This window comes from Aquarana catesbeiana, linkage group LG05 (assembly GCF_042186555.1).
Source record: "Aquarana catesbeiana isolate 2022-GZ linkage group LG05, ASM4218655v1, whole genome shotgun sequence".
NCBI lineage: Eukaryota > Metazoa > Chordata > Amphibia > Anura > Ranidae > Aquarana > Aquarana catesbeiana.
Genome location: NC_133328.1, coordinates 106,198,737 through 106,219,864, shown reverse-complemented (window position 1 = coordinate 106,219,864; position 21,128 = coordinate 106,198,737).

The window sequence follows — 21,128 nt, the reverse complement described above, 5'->3', positions numbered from 1 at the left end:
CTTTTGGGGCGACTTGCATAGACTTCTATACAGAAGTCGTTTTGCAAGTCGCTGTTGATGTCGTGTGCAGGTCGCCTCGGTGAGGCGACCTGCAAGTCGTGCCGCCCCTAGTGTGAACCGAGCCTTAGAGGAAAAAAGTCTGGTCTAGTGGGGCCACATATTTGCATCCATTCAGCATCTGGTGTGAATGAACCCTTGAAGTGGTTGTCAATCCTCACATATACCCAGTGCACACTATAGAGAGATATGCTTTGTTCATATTTCATGTCTGAGGTTTACGACCATTTTAAGAATTGTGCTAGGCTCATTACAATATTGATTTTTTAAAACAAAGTCGCAGTTGTTCTTTAGGGTAAATAGTGCAATAATAAATCACAACTTGCTGAATACACAATGCACTTTCTTTCTAAAGAGCAGGTGGTGCTTAGTAGTGCTTTCAGGCACGGCATACTAGAAGTTGGTCATTTCTCTAAACTTGATTTCCTAGCTCTCTATAGATATATAATTTTTTATGTGCTTTACAGACACGTGTACATTCTCCAAGCACACTTTCTGCATTATCTTTATTATCTCTATTTTCTTACCTTTGACTTTTAAAGCTTAAAAAGGCTCTTACGCTAGACCTGCTGAGCGTTCCTTCAGTAAAATGAAGAGTTCCTTGTTCTATAATCCTCTGGTTCCTTGTGCATAATCCTTTGCTAGATTCTAATGTTTTCTGGCTGCCTAGGATGTTATTACTACATGGTGAGGAGAAAGTGAGTTTGTTGTATGTGGGTGGTGTTAATCCTTTAGTAATGAACACCTTTCTCAAATCAGGCCATGTTTTTGTCTTCTTTGTGATTCCGTGAATTTGCTGGTTTTGTTTCCATGCATTGTTACTGATTTCTCAATGACTGGGTTCACTCTGTCTCCATTTTCAATGTCTCTTTTGTGGTTTTTACTCTTTCTGATCACTTTGAAGCCAGCATATGAACTGCAAAGTGATTTTTAGGCTTTCTGACAGAGTTGATCCATATATTTTTCTGTAATTTACACCGTTTTGCATTTTCCTCCTGAATCTAGACATTAATATCCTAAAGTGAGTCTGCCATTGTTCTCTTGATCCCACCTACCTCACACTTATACCTTCAGAATTTCTGCTAATTTAGATAAATGTACATTGTCCTAATGCAAATGTCAGGTTGCCAAATTTCTCATTTTTTTCCCCCTGGCTTGGGGTCTGTGCTCCTTCCATATATATTTCATACAGCAACAGTGAAATGATTAGACGATTGTTGGAATTGAGACACTCTTTTTTTTTCTCTTAGTTCCTCACATATGTGATTTTGTTAATCGCTTTAGAAGGCTATTTGTCAAAAATGTATGAGAGATTGTAACCAAAAAAAAATCATCACTTATTTAGAAATGAAGCAAACTATTTAAAGTATTTTAGAAATTATCTTGTAAGTGAACATATTTTGTTTTTCTTTTTTTCTTTTTATGCTCACAAGCTGCAATATTTTAATGGGCCTACATACTTAGTACACACCATTAGTAGGGATCAATGGGAACATTTTTTTTATTGGTTGGGCTTGATTTAATAAAGGCACAAAGACAAGTGTAATTTCACTCTCCAAGGAAATTAGCTCCAGAGCTTAGTAAATGAGGTGAAGCTTCACTTTGCAAAGAATATCCAATCACATGCAAGGAAAATCAAAACAGTATTTTTGCTTGCACATAATTGTTAATGGAAGTCAGCAGAGCTTCCCTTCATTTGCTATGGGGGAGCAAACTCTCTTGCAGAGTGCAACAACTGCACATGCAAAGTAAACAGTCTATTTGCTTCTAGTAAATCAACCCCAATGTTTCATATACAGGTATTGCATATATTACATAGAGAAATTTTCAGGTTTTTGGTGGAAGGGTTGTCTTTAAGCCTGGGTTCACACATATGCGAATTGGATGCGAGTTTCCAGGCATCTAATTCGCATAGCGGGAGAATGTGACCAGCTCTCTATGGATCCGGTTCACATATCTCCGGGGCGGCTGCAGAGCGCACTGCAAAGAAATGCTGTGCGTCTTTAGTACGTTTCAGGGCAGAATTCAGGCAAAGATTCGGCCCTGATTCATCCCTGAACCGGAGAATGGGGATGCACAGCGTTCCTATGCGGTCCGCAGCCGGTTCCAGTGTGAACTGTGCCTAAAGGATAAGTTAATCTTTTTAAAAAAATAAATAAATGCACATCTATTTGCAGGTACAAAAAAATGTGCATTTATTTTTTAATGTTTTACACTGGAGCCTGTAAAGTATTGCACGTACGATCAGCAGATCAAGGGTGCAATGCTAGGATCCTACAGACTCTCAGTATACCCTCTGCCCATACCTCCGATATGGGCAGGCAGTTACTGAGATGCAAGAAGAATCAATGGACAACAGCGCTCACCAGGACCCTCGCAGTACATTGAGAACTACAAGCCCTTGGTCGCTGTGGCCAACGGTACTTGTAGTTAATTCATTCATAGAACTCTGTGAATGATGACACCGGCGTGTGGGCAGAGCCCCACACAGCCATATTGTTTTTAAATTGTGACAGCAGGTGCAGGTAGAAGATCCGCCATCTGCTGTTCCAGGGAGTAAGGGATCGGGGGCAGAAGATGGAGGAGCTGCAACATGTTACATGTTCCACCCTAAATACGGGTAGAACATGTAACATGCTACAAAGGTGAACTTAGCCTTTAAAAATGAATTAAAATAAATCTATTTCCTAAGTGTCCTTAACGTTTGACCTATCTTTGATCAAACGCTAAATACTCTTCCCCTACTCTAATCCCTGAAGCAAACCTTTATGTTCAGGGCAAACAACAGACTTGGGGGGCGCACCCTAAAAATGCGTTTACATTCAAGATGGTGCCGCTATAAGATTGCAAACAGAACAAAATAGATTATAGCGCACACGTACAAAAATGACATTTAAATCCTGCAAGGTTCTTTAAAAACATCTGAACATATTCAAAAATATGGTGATTTGGGCACACTATATGGTCATATAGTGCTAAGCCCACTTACTGTGTCAAAGTACCCCATTATCAGTGGGTCCTACACTACTCGTACAATGAAAGATTCTGTGTCTCAACCATGGAAGACAAACTCCCAGAAGTAGGATCTTTCATTCTATGAATAGTGTACACCATATGGTGTGACCAAATCCCATATTTTTGCTTTGCCTAATAAGTTCAGGTGCTTTAAATAGCCTTGCAGAATTTAAATGTAATTTGTGTATGTGTGCGCTGTAATCTTTTGTTCTGTTTGTATGGTATTATAGCAGCACCATCTTTAATGGAATGCATTTTTTAGGATGTGCCCCCCAAGTCTTTGTCTGTTATATGGGTCCTGACCAGATCCCTTGGGCTGGAGCACCCCATCCCCCCACCATTACATCTAATTCGTGTCCACCTGAGGTATAAGAGGAGTCCTTTTATTTCTCCCATAAAGAGGAGTGTATTTCTCCCATGGTTGAGAAGTAGGATCTTTCATTCTATGAATAGTGTAGGACCCACTGATAATGGGGTACTTTGACGCAGTAGTGGGCTTAAGCACTGTGTGGCCATATGGTGTGACCAAATCCCCATATTTTTGCTTGTTTGCTTAATATGTTCAGGTGCTTTAAATAGCCTTGACGGATTTAAATGTCATTTTTGTATGTGTGTGTGATATACTCTAATTTACTCTATTTTGTTATGTTCAGGGCATTCGTCTCTGGGTGCATACTGCCCTAAAAGTACAGTACTGTGCAAAAGTTTTAGGCAGGTGTTAAGAAATGTTGTAAAGTAGGAATGCTTTCAAAAATATATATTTTAATTGTTTATTTTTATCAATTTACAAAATGCAAAGTGAGTGAACAGAGGAAAGATCTAAATCAAATCAATATTTGGTGTGACTGACTATGCTTTGGCTTCAAATAAGCATCAGTTCTTACACTTTGTACACATAGTCAGGGGTTTTGTAGGATTAGAGTCAGGTGTATGAGTAATCAATTATACCAAGTAGGTGCTAATGATCATCAATTCCATTGGTAGGTTGAAAACAGTCATTAACAGAAACAGCTGTGTTGGAGGCTTAAAACTGGGTGAGAAACAGCCAAACTATGCTACTAAGGTGGGGTTGTGGAAGACAATTTCATGTCCCAAGTTATACACCATGGCAAAACTGAGCACTGCACCAAGACCCAAGACACAAGGTAGTTATACCGCATTAGCAAGTTCTTGCCAGACAAAGATTTCAAAGCAGACTGGGGTTTAACCACTTAAGCCCCGGACCATTTGGCTGGCCTAAGACCAGAGCGTTTTTTGCGATTTGGTACTGCGTCGCTTTAACTGACAATTGCGCAGTCGTGGCTCCTAAACAAGATTGCCGTCCTTTTTTCCCTACAAATAGAGCTTTCTTTTGGCGGTATTTTATCACCTCTGCGGTTTTTATTTTTTGTGCTATAAAACAAAAAAAAGAGCGACAATTTTGAAAAAAAAGCAATATTTTTTACTTTTTGCTATAATAAATATCCCCAAAAAATATATTAAAAAAATTACTTTTTCTTAGTTTAGGCCGATACGTATTCTTTTACATATTTGCACGTGCCATTGATGTAACGCGTAGGAGGAGCCAGTAACCCCAGTGCTGTGTGAGTAGGAACAGCCAAGTGAGGAAATTGACTCAGAGACTACACACCCGATCATTTGGGTATCGTTGTCCTTCTGTGTTTTATCTTACAAATGAGTGGTATTTGACTTTTTCCCAGCATCTCCAGAAATCTACAAGCATTTTGGAAGAACTGTGTAAATGTGACTGGCAGTGAAGGGGTTAACCGGGAGGGGGCCCCGCTAGGGGTTAAGTGTGTCCTAGGGAGTGATTCTAACTGTGGGGGGGATGGGCTACGTTTGACACGACACTGATCACCGCTCTTGATCACAGGGAGCTGTGATCAGTGTCAGTGTCACTAGGCAGAACAGAGAGATGCTTATTTACATCAGCATTGCCCCATTCTTCCTCTCCGTGGGACGATCGTGGGTATCCCCGCAGACATCAAGTCTGTGGGACCCGCGATCACACTCACGGAGCTCGCAGCGGTGTGCACGCGACCACACGGTGGCGAATTTAAAGGGACGTACCTGTACGCCCATTTGCCTGTCCGTGCCATTCTGACAACATAAATGTTCGTGCGGCGTTTGGCAAGCAGTTTAAGATGTGCTGTTCAAGCTCATATGAAGACGTGGAAACAAGGCTAAGCGACTTAACTAAGTACAAAAGATAGGAACTGGGGTGCAGAAAAATGGCAGCAGGTGCTCTGGATTGATGGTGTTGGTGGTTGTTGTTTAGCCCTGGAAATGATGGTTTGGCCCCCACAGAGCCCTGATCTTAACATCATCAAATCTGGGATTACATAAAGAGACAGAAGGATTTAAGGCACCCTACATCCACAGAAGATCTGTGTTTAGTTCTCCAAGATGTTTGCAGAGATCCTTCAAAAACTGTGTGCAAGTGTTAAATAACTGATGCTGTTTGGAAGCAAAGGGCGGTCACACCAAATATTGATCTGGTGTGGATTTCTCTTCTGCACATTTACTTTCCATTCTGTTAAAAGATAATAATAAACTATTAACACTTCTACTTCTGTTATAAATCTTAATTTACAGCATTTATTCGCACCTGTCTAAAAGTTTCGTACAGTAGTGTAAAAACCGCTTGGTGACCACCCAACCCCATCCAGCCGCAGCAAATGTTAGCCTCTCATAGAGTTTGACAGGTTGTCAGAAGCAGGGCCGAATGGTGTACCTGTGTCATCTGCCCACACCTAAATGCCAGAGCCATGTGCATAGGGTTTCAGTGCACCTGTGAGGAACAGGTGCCACATCCACCCATGCTAACTGAAACCTGTCCAGGTCTTTGGCAGACTGTGGTTTAATGGGGCTTAACGCTGTACTGAGTGGTACTTGCATTTAGGACTTATGGACAAATGCCCTAAATGCAAGTCTTTTGAAAATTCCCACTCTTTTTTACTGAGGCAGTGGTTCATTCCAAGTTCCTTCCCAGCCCTTAAGGTTGGAAAAAAACATTTTCCTACTGCTAGCACTGTTTGAAGTGCATCGGATTAGTTGCTTCCCATAATCAGGTGCAACATATCTGTTAAAAGATGCTCTGTGGACAGTGTGGCAATGAATGCCCTTATTCCATATGCCCTTTATGGTTTTTTTTCTGATAGCCAGTTATGCTCTCTATTTAAATCTCAGTTTAAATGAACTGGAACAATTCTCCATCCCCTGTTGGTTGTGACTACAATTTGTGAAACCACGTCTGAATTTAACACATTGTGTAAGAGGGGCTCCCCTATTACATTACAGGGCCTTGCGTTTTGCAGCTTATTGAGCAACTGTTTGTATCCCTTCACTTCATGATGGTCTTGTAGAGGCATCTAGATTATGATGTCCTCGTAGATGCATGACAGTAATAGCTGTCCATATGCATTGGGAAATTTTGCTATGTGGCTTGGACATATATGTTGTTTACAAGTGGATACTTGTAAACAACACCTTACAACCTTGTTGTTTAAGGGAAGATGTCTTTTTGGCCATGCACTTAACAATGGCTTGCCCAGACTTCCTGGTTCTTGTCGATCGGCAGATCTTTTTTGGTCATGGCCATGTCCGGCTTCTGCCAGACTAGCTGTCATACACAGGGGCCACCTCCCGATATTCGGCTCATGTGTACGGGGCTTTATACATACCTTTCAGTGTTGTTCAAGAGTAATTGGCAGGGCAGATGGGCATGCAACCCTGATGTCCACAGCCACATCTACCACCGCAACCTGTTTCTGTGTTGCTGTAGACTGCCACTAACAAAGGAACTCTGAGCCCTGATGATTTTTTACATCTACATTAGATACCATTTTACAGTCATATTATTAAGTAAAGAATCCAGAAAATGGGTAAACTGAAATTAAAGCTCAATCAACTCCCTCAGGGAGGGAGATGTCAAAAGTCTAAAGGGTCCATTGAAAATGAAGAGCAGATACCAACCCCTCAACAAAGCAGGACAGCATATTGAACATTTCACACTATACCTGCATTTTATGTTTTATTCATAAAAAACTAAGCGCAAATGTAGAGCCTGTGGTGTTCTGAAGAGTGTTTTCCACATAATGCTGAGGAGAACACTCCAGGATAGGAGGAGAGCCCTGTTTAATGACCCGTCAAAGCCATGTGACCAGTTTCCTTCTTCTCCTCCTGACACTTTTTTCGTGCATTTACTGTATTACGATGAAGCTTCACTTGCTTTGGAGCTTCAGAGCTCTTAAGTAGCTGCAGTTAAAAGCACATTTGTGTTGAAAGATTTTTTTTTTTTAAGAAATGGTATGGCCATGGTAAGTCTATAATAACGCTATTATATAAATGGGCCCCCTAATTTCCAAAATTAAATCTTAAATGCCACATTTATCTAAAATACATACAGTACATTGCAATGAGAATGCCGAACAAATGTCCAAGAGTCCAAGGTTTTTAGTGATAAAATTGATTCATGGGCGTTTTTTTATGCTATGAGTAAATATTATTAAAAAACCTTGGACTCTTGAAAATGTATTTGGCATTCACATTGGAATGTATGTATATGGATTCTCAACTCTGGGTCCTTTCCCTGTTTCAGAGGGAAGTCCCTATTTTGTGGAGTGAAGTGGGCAGAGTATAATCCACCTCGTGTGGTAATATGCCAAGCAAAAGTGAATAATGGCCACGAATTGATGCCACCATACAAGAATAGATCAATAGAAGCGGATGCAATTCTGCGATAAAAAAAATAAAGTAAATTCTTTATCAGCATTATTATTTATTTCTAGTGATTAATTTTGAGCCACCGGCATCACTTGTGTATGAACTTTGGTTGTGAGCAATTTATTTGGGAAGGCATTTTTTCCTTACTCACAGTTATATATTGTTTCACCTAACGAGGGGTGATCGTTTTATTTCACTAAGCACTGAGTCACTTTGCATTTAATTGCTTCCACTTTATATATGAATTTTGGTTGTGAGCATTCACTTGGGAAGTCATTTTTTCATATCCGCAGATATTCTTTCACCTATTGAGGGGTGATTGTTTATCTCATCTAGCACTGTGTCACTTTCTATTTAATTGCCTATATATATTTTTTACTTTATTTTTTTTATCGCAGAATTGCATCCGCTTCTATTGATCTATTCTTGTATGGTGGCATCAATTCGTGGCCATTATTCACTTTTGCTTGGCATATTACCACACGAGGTGGATTATACTCTGCCCACTTCACCACACTTTGTACTGTTACTGATTGATGGAATAGCGCCACATATTTTTATTTTATAGTTGTTTTTTGGGGAACTGAGTGAAACTATCTATGTGAGCGGCTCTCCATCGGGTATTTTACCGTCAGTTTTACTAATCCCTTACTCATATTGTGGTTTTGCGCACTGGTTCTCACATATCCATTCCTATTTTGTGGAGTGCTGCCGAACAAGAGCCAGTGAGCCCACTGACAGTTTAAGTGACCCTTGGAAAATCTGAATCCAGCACCCCATTTGTCCCTGTGTTTGGACAACTATCAATAATGGACAGACACCTTGCTGTGTCTGATTTCACCGTATTCGTTTTATTGACAGAAAATGTACAGATATTTGACTTCCCAAAAGCACAGTTTCCTTTTTAAAATGATTTAGGAACCCAACGGAATTGCTGAGTATGTATTTACAAGCTAGATACAGTTTGCCCCAAACAGCCCTGAAAGAAAAATGTAACCAATTAAGACACATTTATTGAATTGAAATATAAATGGCTGTTTGCACCTTACACCTTGTTGCTGTTTCCCATATGTATATTTTATAAGACCATACTATAATTGGTAGTTACAAAACCAGGGACAAAAGTTATTTGACCAAGTCATGGAACTCATCATATGTCTGATGAAGAGGTCCTGCATGGCTCCGAAACGTTGCACTACTCTGTTTGTGATGTGATGTTTCTTCAATAAAAAGGGTTTGGACTTAATTGAAAATCCATGGTGTGATGGCGAGTATTTACACTGTGTCAAAAACATGGAACTGTTCTAGAAATTAGGAACTGTTGACTGCCAAGCAAATGCTGTATCTCCAATAAAGTAGTAAATTGAGCTTTTGTGGGGGCAAGCTTCACCTGCAGAAACCCATACATATACCCAGTGAAATGACTGGCCTCAGGTGATAAACAGAAATGAAACAAATCCTCCAACATAGGTGGTACCTGTTTATCTGCACTTCTCTTCTCTATATCCGTTCAAAGTGCAGAATAAAAAGCATGTCTGAGCCGTCAGAATAAAAGGGGGTGGGGAGCTGTAATGTCACTATGCAGATCTCCGTGAGGAGAGCTCTGAGAGCTGATTGGAGGGAAGGAACCCAGTGGGGCCCCATAAATTAGGGGCGCCATCCCCTCTCTCCTCGCCACCCCCCTATATGCAATGGATAGATTCATGCATAGCATGAATCTATCCAATTGCCGCAGCGGCCGCCCCCTATTCATGCGTCCGGCCCCTTTCATGTCACCAGTCGCATAAATTAGAGCGGTCAGTGTTTTTTTGAAACACCTGATTAGAGCCAAAGGCGCTAATAGGCTTCAAAAGAGAGTGGGATTGGATAACAGAGCATGCGCTCTGATCCCACCCTGGTGTGTTCATTCGCTGTTGCAACACTGATCCTCCTCCCGGCCAATTGGGTAGCGGGTCTGATACCCGCCACCCAATTGGCTGAAAGGACAGGCGCACCTATTGGATGCCTAGGAGGAGGGGAGGAGACGACGGAAGCGATGAGGGGAAGAGCCCATGCATGGATGCAAGGTCCCGCTGCTCCTCGGATGCCCGGTTCCCACTGCTGCGCCTCGGATGCCCGATCCCTGCCGTTCCTCGGACGTCTAGATGGGGTAAGTGCCAGTGGACTGACCAGTAGACAGCGGCCGGGGGGGGGGTTGAGCTGCCGCGGGGGGGTGTTCGGTCGTTTGCCGCCCCCCGCAAGCAAAAACCCACCAGCCGCCACTGAAGGCACCCCCCTTCACACAGCACACAGGAACAGAGCTGAGGCTTTCAATCAGCTGGAGGTCCCTCCCCTGTCACCTTTTTTCTGTTGGTGTCAGCAAAACTTGTCAGAAGTGACTCATGAAGAAGCAGAGAAATAACACTTAATACCCTTAATTGAGGCAAGTACCAACTATAAAAGAGTATTCTTTGTTCATATTTCATGTCTGAAGTTTACAACCACTTTAAATTATAACAATACCAAGGCTTAACAACGGCTTAGTTGTGATTTTTCTTTATTTTGCTGTTAAATACAATTGACAAAATGTGGTATTATGAACATAAAAAGTACATTCCTTGCCTCGGTTAGATACAATCTTTTGAACAGCTATAATAGTTACTTCAGATTCTCCGACAAGTCACAATTATCTTGTAATTAAAGATTCAGTATCTCTCCCTTATTAAACTCATTGAATTGGTCTTATATGTTCACCATAAACAGCATTTTACTGTCAAAACTATAAAATGTTTCCTTAGGAACAATTTGCTGTGAAATGTAGCCTTTCATCGAAAGGAAAGTGTTTGTGTAGCCCAATGATCCATTTTTAGCAATGTTATGAAAATATATAGATACAAATGCACATCACAGCATAAAAAAAGTAAGTCTTACCCATGATTTCCTGAAGAATGTTAGTTTTATACTGTGATAAAAACCAGTGTTTGAAGTAATGGAAGTTCAGGGCCATAGATAAGGGGGTACCACCAGTCCTCCTGTACGGGGCCCCGAGGCAGCAGAGTGAATCGGATGTGGGCAGGGAGGGTGATCAATGTGGGGGGGTGTAAATTACTGGAAACAATCCCCTGTATGGCTCTCTTTGCAGCATCTAAAAGTTGACTTTTTCTCCACTCCCTCCCATTGGCTTTCAGCTGCTGCAGAGAGAGAGCCATACAAAGGAACAGTTCCAGTAATTCCCCCGCCACGCTGATCCCCATCCCTGTGCACTATCCATTTCCCCCTGATGCCCAGGCCCCCCTGCGTACCTCCCCTACCCTTGCAGTGCTGCTGGCTTCCTTCCTCTTCTTCCTGATGGCAGCTGCAAGCACACAATAGGATCCTTCAAGATTGAGAATATATTTACCAGCCCCTTTCATTTCTGAATGAGAACAATGAGTGAACGGTACCGATCCTTCACTATGTTCATTCATAACTGATGCATTGGCTGTATGGGGCCCTGTGTCAAGTTGTCTGTATGAGGCCCCATGTCAGGTCTTCTCTATGGGGCCCCGTAGTTTCTAACAGCAGCCCTGTGGATGTCATTTGGCTGTACTTCTCCTGTTTGGCTGTACTTCTGTGGGTCAGAGGAGTGCAGTTCATTCTGTAGTCCTGTGACCCATTTTTAGCAGGCAGCAGGCTAAAGCTGCTGTTGGCTGGCATCACAGAGCCTGTCCAGACTTGGGCAAGCCTCTCAGCTGCTGAGAGGCTGAGCTGGCCACTCCTGTCCCCTCCACAGCCCAGCACTCCAGTGAGTGAGGGTCGGGAGGGCAGAGCAGAGAGCTGGTGACTGACAGTCACCTGTTCTCTGCTCAGGAAGATCTTAGAACCGAGCGATCAGCAGTGTTTGATCGCACGGTTCTCAGTGTTAGAGCTGGTTGGATGAGTCCTAAAAAAAAAAACAAAAAAAAAAAACTCCATACTTCTCTTTTGAAGCATCATATCATGGCATGTCATGGCAAGTAATAGAAATCACACTTACATACATCTCTGCAATGCATGCACATTTCTCCTTGTTTTGTCCCTTGAAACATGTTACACATACAGAATAATAACATGCCATAAGTATAGTGTAACCCTACCTTCCTCTTTGAAATGACAACACATTTACTAAAACTGTGTGCAAAATCTGGTGCAGCTCTGCTTAAAAACCAATCAGCTTCCAGGTTTTTTTGTCAAAGCTTAAAGGCTAAGTTCACTTTTTTATTTCTTTCTAAATTCCTGCTCACCTATGTACTAATATAGCTATAATGTACTTATTTTGCAAAAATAAAACAGCTTTCCATTAATTCTACATTGGCTTACCTTGCTCTCTCCATAGCTGTTAATACACACTGCTCGATTACTTCTGCCTTACTTCCTGGACAGACTTTAGGTCATGACACAGGAAGGAGCTGCCCAGCTGATCTCATTAGCACATACCTTGCATCATCTACCCTCAGTTGGTCAACACAGGAAGGGGTAGTAATCGAGCAGTGTGCTTAAACAGCTATGAAGAGAGTAAGGTAAGCCTGTGTAGAATTAATGGAAAGCTGTTTTATTTTTGCAAAATAAGTACATTATAGCTATATTGGTACATAGGGGAGCTGGAATTTAATTAAAAAAAAAGTGAATAAATGTGAAATTAGCCTTTTCTTGAACAAGTTAGGTTGGCTACCATGCACAGCTGCACCAGATTTTGCACTCTTTAGTTTTAGTAAATCAACCTCATTGTATTTTGATTCTAAATTCCAAAGCACATGTTGTCAGCCCTGCCTAATTCATTTCTTTTCTTTTTTTTTTTTAATTGACAATTTTTTATTAAGCTTCCAAGAACATAATACAATGTATAAAAGTGGCATTATACGTAATATAAAACAACAGAAAGCCATTTTATGACAATAAAATAACAAAAAAAGAAATAATAAAAGCATAATGTTCATACTAAAGTTCTCTTGAAACAGAGGGAAAGTAGACCAAACAGAACTGGAATGACTATTGGAAGTTGCTTGGTCCAGTCCTTTCAAAGAAAAAAATATAAACAAGAGGGGAAAAAAGAAAAGAAATAGAGGAATAAAAGAGATAGATAGAGAAAGAGAGAGGTCCATACCTTTAAGGCTCATCTCTCCGGGGCCCCAAGCACGTGCCATTTTCCAGGGTGAGGAAGGTCCCATGGAATTATGGAATTATGGGGGAGATTCCAGCTTCCTGTGCCATGGTTCCCATGTAGCTGTGTGTCTATCTGTCTTATCTATAAGTCTGGCTGTCATGGATTCCATGACCTCCACGTTAATTCTAGTATATAGATCAGATAGTGATGGATGACTCCGGCTCTTCCAGTGTAGGGAAATTCAGCATCTGGCTGCTGTAAGTATTTGCATTGCTAGCTTTTTGGCTAGTTTAGGGAGTATGACAGGAGGGAGGCCTAATATGAAAAATTTAGGAGAGAGAGTGATATCTACCTTGAATAGTCGCTGGAGGAGGTCACAAATCCCCTGCCAGTAAAGTTGGAGGAAGGGACAGCTCCAGTATATGTAGTATAATGTGCCCCGTTCCCGGCGGCACCTCCAGCAACGATCCGAGGCTGACGGGTATATGGCCTGTAGGCGTGAAGGGGTAAAGTACCATAGAAAAAGTACCTTATAAGAGTTTTCTTTGTAGAGGGTGCATATATATGGCCCTTGGCTGCCCAGCGCCATATAATAGCCCATTGTTCAAGTGTCAGTTCCTCCCCAAGTTGTTCTTCCCACCTGCGCATGTATTTATGTTTCCCCCTAGTGAGCATGTCGTAAGAGTTTATGATTTTATATATGTCTGAGGTCAGTCCCTTCTGCATGGGACCTGACAAGACTAGGCACTCAAAAGGGGATGGCTTAGAAAATTGGAGGGTAGGAGAGATGGTAAGTGCGTAAAGCCTTATCTGGAGGTAGCCAAAAAAGGCACTGAGAGGGAGATCATATTTAGCTCTGAGTTTATCAAAGGATAGTAGTGTTCGAGACACTGGGTCCACCAAGTGTCCATAATGGAAAAGTTGTTTTTGCAACCATGGAGAGATCATCTGAGAAGTTAAGCTGTCAGGTAGTTTAGGGTTATAAAGGAAAGCTGTGACTAAAGAGGCCTCAGATTGTAAAGGGGTGCTCTGGTTTAGCCGCCTCCAGATATTGCGTAAAAGATGCATTGTGTGCAATAAGTCCGAGGAGGGGACATTGGCGTTGGCATTCCATAGTAAATTATTCGGATGGATAGGCGCTAGCCATATCTTCTCCAGCTGGGTCCAGCGATTATAGGCCGGCAAGGTAACCCAGGAAGCTACAGCTCTCAGTTGTGCAGCATAGTAGTAGCGTGTGGAAAGGCCAATCCCCCCTCCCCTCTGGAAGCAAACATCACCGACCTAGAGATTCGGTGCTGTTTGTAGTTCCATGTAAAATTTAAAAGGTCATTTTGGAGTTTTGTGAGATGGGGTAGTGGAATGGGTACTGGAAGGGTCATAAAGCAATACAAAAGTTTAGGTAATATGTTAATTTTGATCGACGCAATGCGACCAAACCAAGACATCGGGTAGTGTCTCCATTTGGTCAGAAGGGATCGAATGGATGCAAACAGAGGTCCAAAGTTTGCGTTATATAAAGATTCATACCGCGGTGTAAGATGTACCCCTAGATATTTAATGGATTGGGATTTCCACGCATATGAAAAGTTTGTCGAGAGGTGTTGGACCTTCGCTGGAGATAAATTTAGCGGGAGGGCCTCCAACTTAGTCGGGTTAATCTTGTAGCCTGACAGGGACCCATAATCCTGCAAAAGTTTATGGAGGTTAGGGAGAGTAGTGTGTGGTTGTGTCAGGGTCAGGAGGACATCGTCCGCAAATAGTGAAATTTTAAATTCCTGACCTCTAACCTTCATGCCCTTAACATTAGGATCCCGTCGGATCTGGGCTGCCAAGGGTTCGATGCACAAGGCGAAAAGCAGTGGGGAGAGCGGGCAACCTTGCCTTGTGCCGTTTGAAATAGAAAAGGTAGTGGTGGTCGCAAAGGGCATTTTGATGGAGGCAGTTGGGGTTGCGTATAAGTGCTTAATCGCCCTGAGGAACGGCCGCCGAAAGCCCAGGTGTTCAAGGGTGGAGAACATGAATGGCCAGCTGAGCCTATCAAAGGCTTTCTCAGCGTCTAAACTAAGCAATAGTGCTTCATTCTTTTGTCTATTAATGATATCTATTAAGTTGATGGCTCTCCTAGTATTGTCCCCTGCTTGACGACCCGGGACAAAACCGACCTGATCTTTATGGATCAGGGAGGGAAGGATCTCATTTAATCGAAGGGACAGGATTTTCGTAAATATTTTCAGGTCTGAGTTTAATAAAGCTATGGGCCTATAGTTACCGCACAGCGTGTGGTCCTTGTCTGGCTTGGGTATAAGTGTAAGATGAGATGTCTGCATGTCTCTAGGGATTTCTTCCTTGTCCATAATTCCATTGAATAAACGAACCATGTGCGGAAGCAGGGTAGGTAGGAATAATTTGTAATATTCATATGGGAGGCCATCAGGGCCTGGGGCCTTATTATTTGGGAGGTGTTTCAAAGTGCTCGAAATTTCTTTGTCAGTGATAGGGGAGTTGAGGGAATCTAAGGCTTCTACTGGTAGAGTGGATACCCCGCTGGTGGCAAGGTTGGACTGTACCCGATCCTTAAATGTCCTCTGGATAGGTAAATGTGGTATGGACGGGTTGTTATACAATTCTGAATAATAATTCTTAAGGAGTTGTACGGTGCTTTCCGGATGGAATTGTAAGGTGCCATTTGTGTCTCGGATAGCTTGAGGGGCTGATGTATGTGTACTTTCTCGAAGTTTACGTGCCAATAGAGTATGGTCCTTGTTGCCTTTATCATAATAGAGTTGGCGCAATCTTAATAAAGCCTTCTCTACCCTACCCATGTCTATACTTTTTAGTATAGCTCTAAGGCAGATAATTTCTCTCAATAAGCGGATAGAGGACGAGGATGGGAGCCTAGATTCTAGTTCCTGTAACCGTTGTGTTGTCCGCTGTCTCAACAACTTGGCATTTTTCTTCCAAGCCGTGGAGATTGCAATACTCTGTCCCCTTATGACCGCTTTATGTGCCTCCCAAAGGGTTCCCACCGAGATCTCTGGAGTGTTGTTTTCAACAAAGTATAACTTTAAAGTCTTTTCCATGTCCAACCTATATGTAAGATCTTTCAGGAGAAAGTCGTTCAGTCGTCAATGGCACTGTTTGACTTTGGAGGGATGCAGCTTTAGTGTCATAGCAATTGGAGCATGGTCAGACCATGAGATAGGTAGGATTTTTACTGCAGTAAGGGCCCTTAGGGAGGGAGCATTGACAAAAAAGTAATCCAAACGAGCATGTGTGTGAAATGGATGCGAATAATGGGAGTATTTGGGAGTACTTGTTCATTTAATCAACCTGGAAGCTGATTGGTTTCTCTGCAGATCTGCAACAGATTTTGCACTCCCTGTTTTAGTAAATCAACCAAATAACTCAATGGGAGTTAAACTACTGATTGAACTCTGTTTGCCGAATGAAAAAAATTACTATGTATGTGCACAGGCATTTTACAAAATGTTGGGCAAAATCAACAGGTATATATTTTCGCATTTATCAAACTGGCAAATGACCTTTATTAATATATTTAGCAGATCACAAGGATGCAAATAAGATTTAACTTTAGGATTCTATTTAGGATTGTCGCTATATAAATCATGTATAAAAAATAATAATAGTAATAATCCATACACTTTAGGAATTGATATGTATAGGACTGTATTGCTAAGTTCTCAGTTCTGATATTGATTCCAAGGCTGGACATATGCAAACATTTTTTGTCAATAAAGAATACAGGAGATGTGTAGCCAATACTAATACAGTACATAATTATATGATCATTATCTTATACTGTATATTACTGCAAAATCTCAAATCATTGATTACGGATATTAAAAATTCTAAGGAAATTAAAACTCATTTTTTTTTATTCCAAGTCTGTAATATCTAGATATTATTTCACTTACACAGTAATGATGTAACATGCATCATATATGAGTATATTAGAGGAAACTATGAACTAAGAATAATTATAGGCATTGGTTTTGTTATACGTAGTTATACTGGTCCAACTTGGACCAATTAAACTATGTATATTGTATACTATAACTGGCCTATGCCCCTGGAAGCCATGGCCAGATCAAGGGGGGTGCTGGGGTTGGCTGAGCCCCCCAGGTTTTAAGTTCTCCCTCCACCTCAGACACTGTGCCCAGCCACTGAGCCTATCCCTGCACTGCACACAGTCTGGGCACAGGCAGCCAAGCTCCTCCTCCACATACTACACACAACTGAGATCACATTCTCCTACACACAGCCAGGGCTTCCATTATCAGATTGGCACAGGGAGGGTATTCAGTGTGGTGGGGGGCAATTACAGACCCAATCCCAATATGTGGCTCTTTGCAGCAGGTAAAAAACAGCTTCTCCTCTTCCCCCCAGCTTTTAACTGCTACAGAGAGAGACACACAGGGGGATCTGTTCTGTAATTACCCCCCCTGCGAGCCCGATCACACTCCCTGTTCTCCATCCTCTTCCCCCTGCTGCCGCGCCCCCCCTCCCCCAGTTCCCCAGCTCTGACAGCTAGCCTCCTCTCTTCTCCCGTCAGCTGCTGCAAGCACATAGGGGGATGTTTCAGGATGGAGAGGAGAAGGGACCGGTAATTATGTGATATTTACTGACCCCCTTTCTTTACTGAATGAACACAGTGAGTGATCAGTAATGACCACTCACTGCGTTAATTTAAATACATAGCTGAGGCTGTAGAGAAAGGGATTGAGGAATTAATATCCTCAGTCCCTTTCTCTGCCTCAAAAAAGAGACATCAGGTTTGTTTGGACCACTGATATTTCACCAAAGCCCCTTTCCCCCAACAGAGTTCTGAAAAACAATTAAAAAATAATCAGAAAATCTAAAAAAAGAAAGAATTGTACAAAATAATAAAAAAAAATTTAAATATAAAATTAGACTGTATTGCATTAAAAAACCTTCTGTGTGCAACAGCCCCCCTCAGTCCTCCTAATACTTACCTGAGACCCATCTCAATCCAGTGATGTTATGCGAGAGACTTGGGGCTCCCACTGTTGTCAAAGTCAGCGAGCCAATGAGGAGAGGAAGAGGGGACGGGGCCAAGCCGTGACTCTGTGTCTGAATGGACATACAGGGCAGCGGCTCAGGTGCCCCATAGCAAGCTACTTGCTGTCGGGGCACTCAGCAGGAGGGAGGGGCCAGGAGTGCCGATGAGGGACCCGAGAAGAGGAGGATCTGGGCTGCTCTGTGCAAAACCACTGCACAGGGCAGATAACATAACATGTTTGTTATTTTTTAACAAAAAAAGACTTTAGTATCACTTTAACTGCTGTGCCTGCCAGCGCTTGACAATACAGGGTATTCTCTATCGCAGTGTTTCTCAACTCCAGTCCTCAAGGCGCACCAACAGGTCATGTTTTCTGGCTTTCCATTATTTTGCACAGGTGATTTGATCAGTTTCACTGCCTTAGTAATTACTACAGCCATTTCATCTGAGGGAAATCCTGAAAACATGACCTGTTGGGACTGTTGAGGACTGGAGTTGAGAAACACTGCTCTATCGTTATCAGCTTCTGTTTGGCGTCCTCAGCTTTTAGCATTCCCCTGCTAAGTCTACTTGTTTTTCTCATGTGCTTTCTTTAGTAAGACCAAACTGGAGAACTACAAAAAAGCAAAGGCGTGTCACTTGTCTGTGAGAGGCTCAGAATAGAAGAAGGTGGTAAAGGGGTAAAAAACCTGGGGTTAGGCTTTAACAACAAATTGGCTTATTATGAATCCTTCCCTCTGCCATCTTACTGATGGCATACAGAGAGTCCAAAGATGTGAACACATCACTGGCCCCATACAGTCTAACTGCTTCATTAAACTCATTCTCCTTAAAGAGGTTGTAAACCTCTGAAAAAAATTCTCAAACAAAAAAAAAAAACCTGCAAGGCAAAGGCATAATGAGCTAGTATTCATCGCACACTAGCTCATTATGAAATACTTACTTTAAAACAAAGCTATTGCAGCAGTCCCCACACATCGTTGTCACGGCCGACATCTTTGCTGGAGCTTCTTCCAGGTTTGCGGGCTCCAGCGCTATGCTTGGCCAGAGCCACGATTATGTCACTCCCGCACATGCATGTGGGAGCCACCGTTTATGGCACAGGCTTGGAAGGAACGGCACACGTGGGCCATTCCTTCAGAGCGCATGCGAAACTGATGTCACTGGCTGCATGCACTGGAAATAGCTCCTAAACTGTACAGGTTTAGGAGATATTTTCAATACCTATAGGTAAGCCTTATTATAGGCTTACCTATAGGTAAAAATTTGCAGAGGAAGTTTACTTCCTCTTTAGAGTTATTTATCTCTATGTTTACGTTTTTTCAGCTCACTGTCTGCCTATTCTACCTGATTTTTTGATAAGTTTACTTTAGATGTCTGTCTAAATCTCTGGATCAAGTCAGACAGAAAGTAAGTCCAATTTATTGTTTTGGACAATATTTCCACTTAGTTTTTCTGTCCTATTTTCTATATCAGCCCATAATTATTCGAAGTATATGTATTATAAACTGTATATGATGCTTTCAGTTGAGTAACATGCTACACATACTGTAAAATATTTCATATTACTATGGTATTGTCCAGATGGAGAAAGAAATTCACATTTGAAAGACTACAAACCAATAATTTGACAGGCAGGAAGGGAACAGTACAACATGTGCCAGTTCCATTTCAATAAAAAGCCATAAATAATTTTATCAGCTGGGCAAGGCATGCTGCTGATTGGCCTTTTTCTCCCTGCTCACTCTCCATCTAAATGACCTGTAATTTTCAAAGAAATGTAATGCTTATCATTCACAGGGTACAACTGGTTTATGAAAAATAAGAAATGAAGGTCTTTTGACTGCATACTTCATAAAGCTTCAGAAAGATGGAATGGCTTTGATGAGTGATTTAAATGGTTAGAGCACTGGTTAACGAACAACAACAGAGCATAATAGTTACTTAACTAAACATTTCCTGCACAGATCATTCCTCTGTTCTGCCAGCACGTTTCAGAATAAACCCACAGTGGGGGAACTGGATTCAGAGACAATTACATGTGGTCATGTGACTTGCCTGAACAATTTGCTCTGTGGGAAAATCCCTATTTTGAGAGTGCTGCTCTTAGAGAGCCTGATTTGTTCTACCCTTGTTTTTCACAGCAGGAGAGGAAATTGATGTTATCACTATTATATCGACAGTGAAAATGCTCCATAGTGTACCATAATTAAGATATACACTTTAAAAACACATTGAAGTGTTCTTTAAAATAAATACAAATGCTTTAAAATTAATGCAAAATTAAAATAGAATTCTGGGATATATCTAACTAATCCTGAAACTGCTTCCCCCCCCTCCTAACACCCATACTATCTAACATGTGGAAGAAAGATTGATATTTTTACCTATTTTTATGACAATGGCTGGAATGCTTGAAAGATGGTTTCACCCATAGGCCTACTGTGGCCCACCCATTTTTGGAGCTCCCTTCTCTCCCTGGAAGCTGCTGCTAACTGACACAGGGGAATGGAGCATGTGACCAAACCAGAGTTGCCTGAAAATAGGTAGGTATACAGATCTTTCTTCCACGGGTTAGTTAGTATGGGTGTTAGGATGGTGGAGGAGCAGTTTTAGGATTAGTTATGTATATCCTACTTTAAAGTCTAAGTTACTCCTAAAAATGAAATTCCATTTGTGTTGTTTTTAACACATAGTTCCTATTAAATGTAGTCCGTATGGTTTTGTTGCCAAAGTTTTTTGATAAATACTTGGTGATCCTGCCAGTTCTTCTTGATTGTTTTTAAATTGATCACACTGGGCACTGAAACAGAACCATCATAGTGTAGCACCCTGATGTTTAGGCAGGGTGGCTGTTAAATTTATCTGCCAAGTGATAGCTGACTTGGCCAATTGATAGGAGGTCAATTGATTTCACCCTAATTTTGAAATTGCTGCACTTCTCCCTTTTGTCACTAGATGGCTGGGTATCTGGTGGCATTAGATAAGACAAGGGCATTGCAAGGACAGACTAGGAATGAATGGGGTGTCTTAGCCAGTGGGCAGGTATTTTCTTGGGTCCCTTGGCCTGCTGGGAGAGCCTATTTATTTGGGTGGAGTTGGGTGATCTGGGTTCTGTGCCACCTGGCCGGCTGTCTGGGTGGACGTGTGTTGTAATGTCCCGGGTTGCTAGGCCATAAGCCTTGGGTC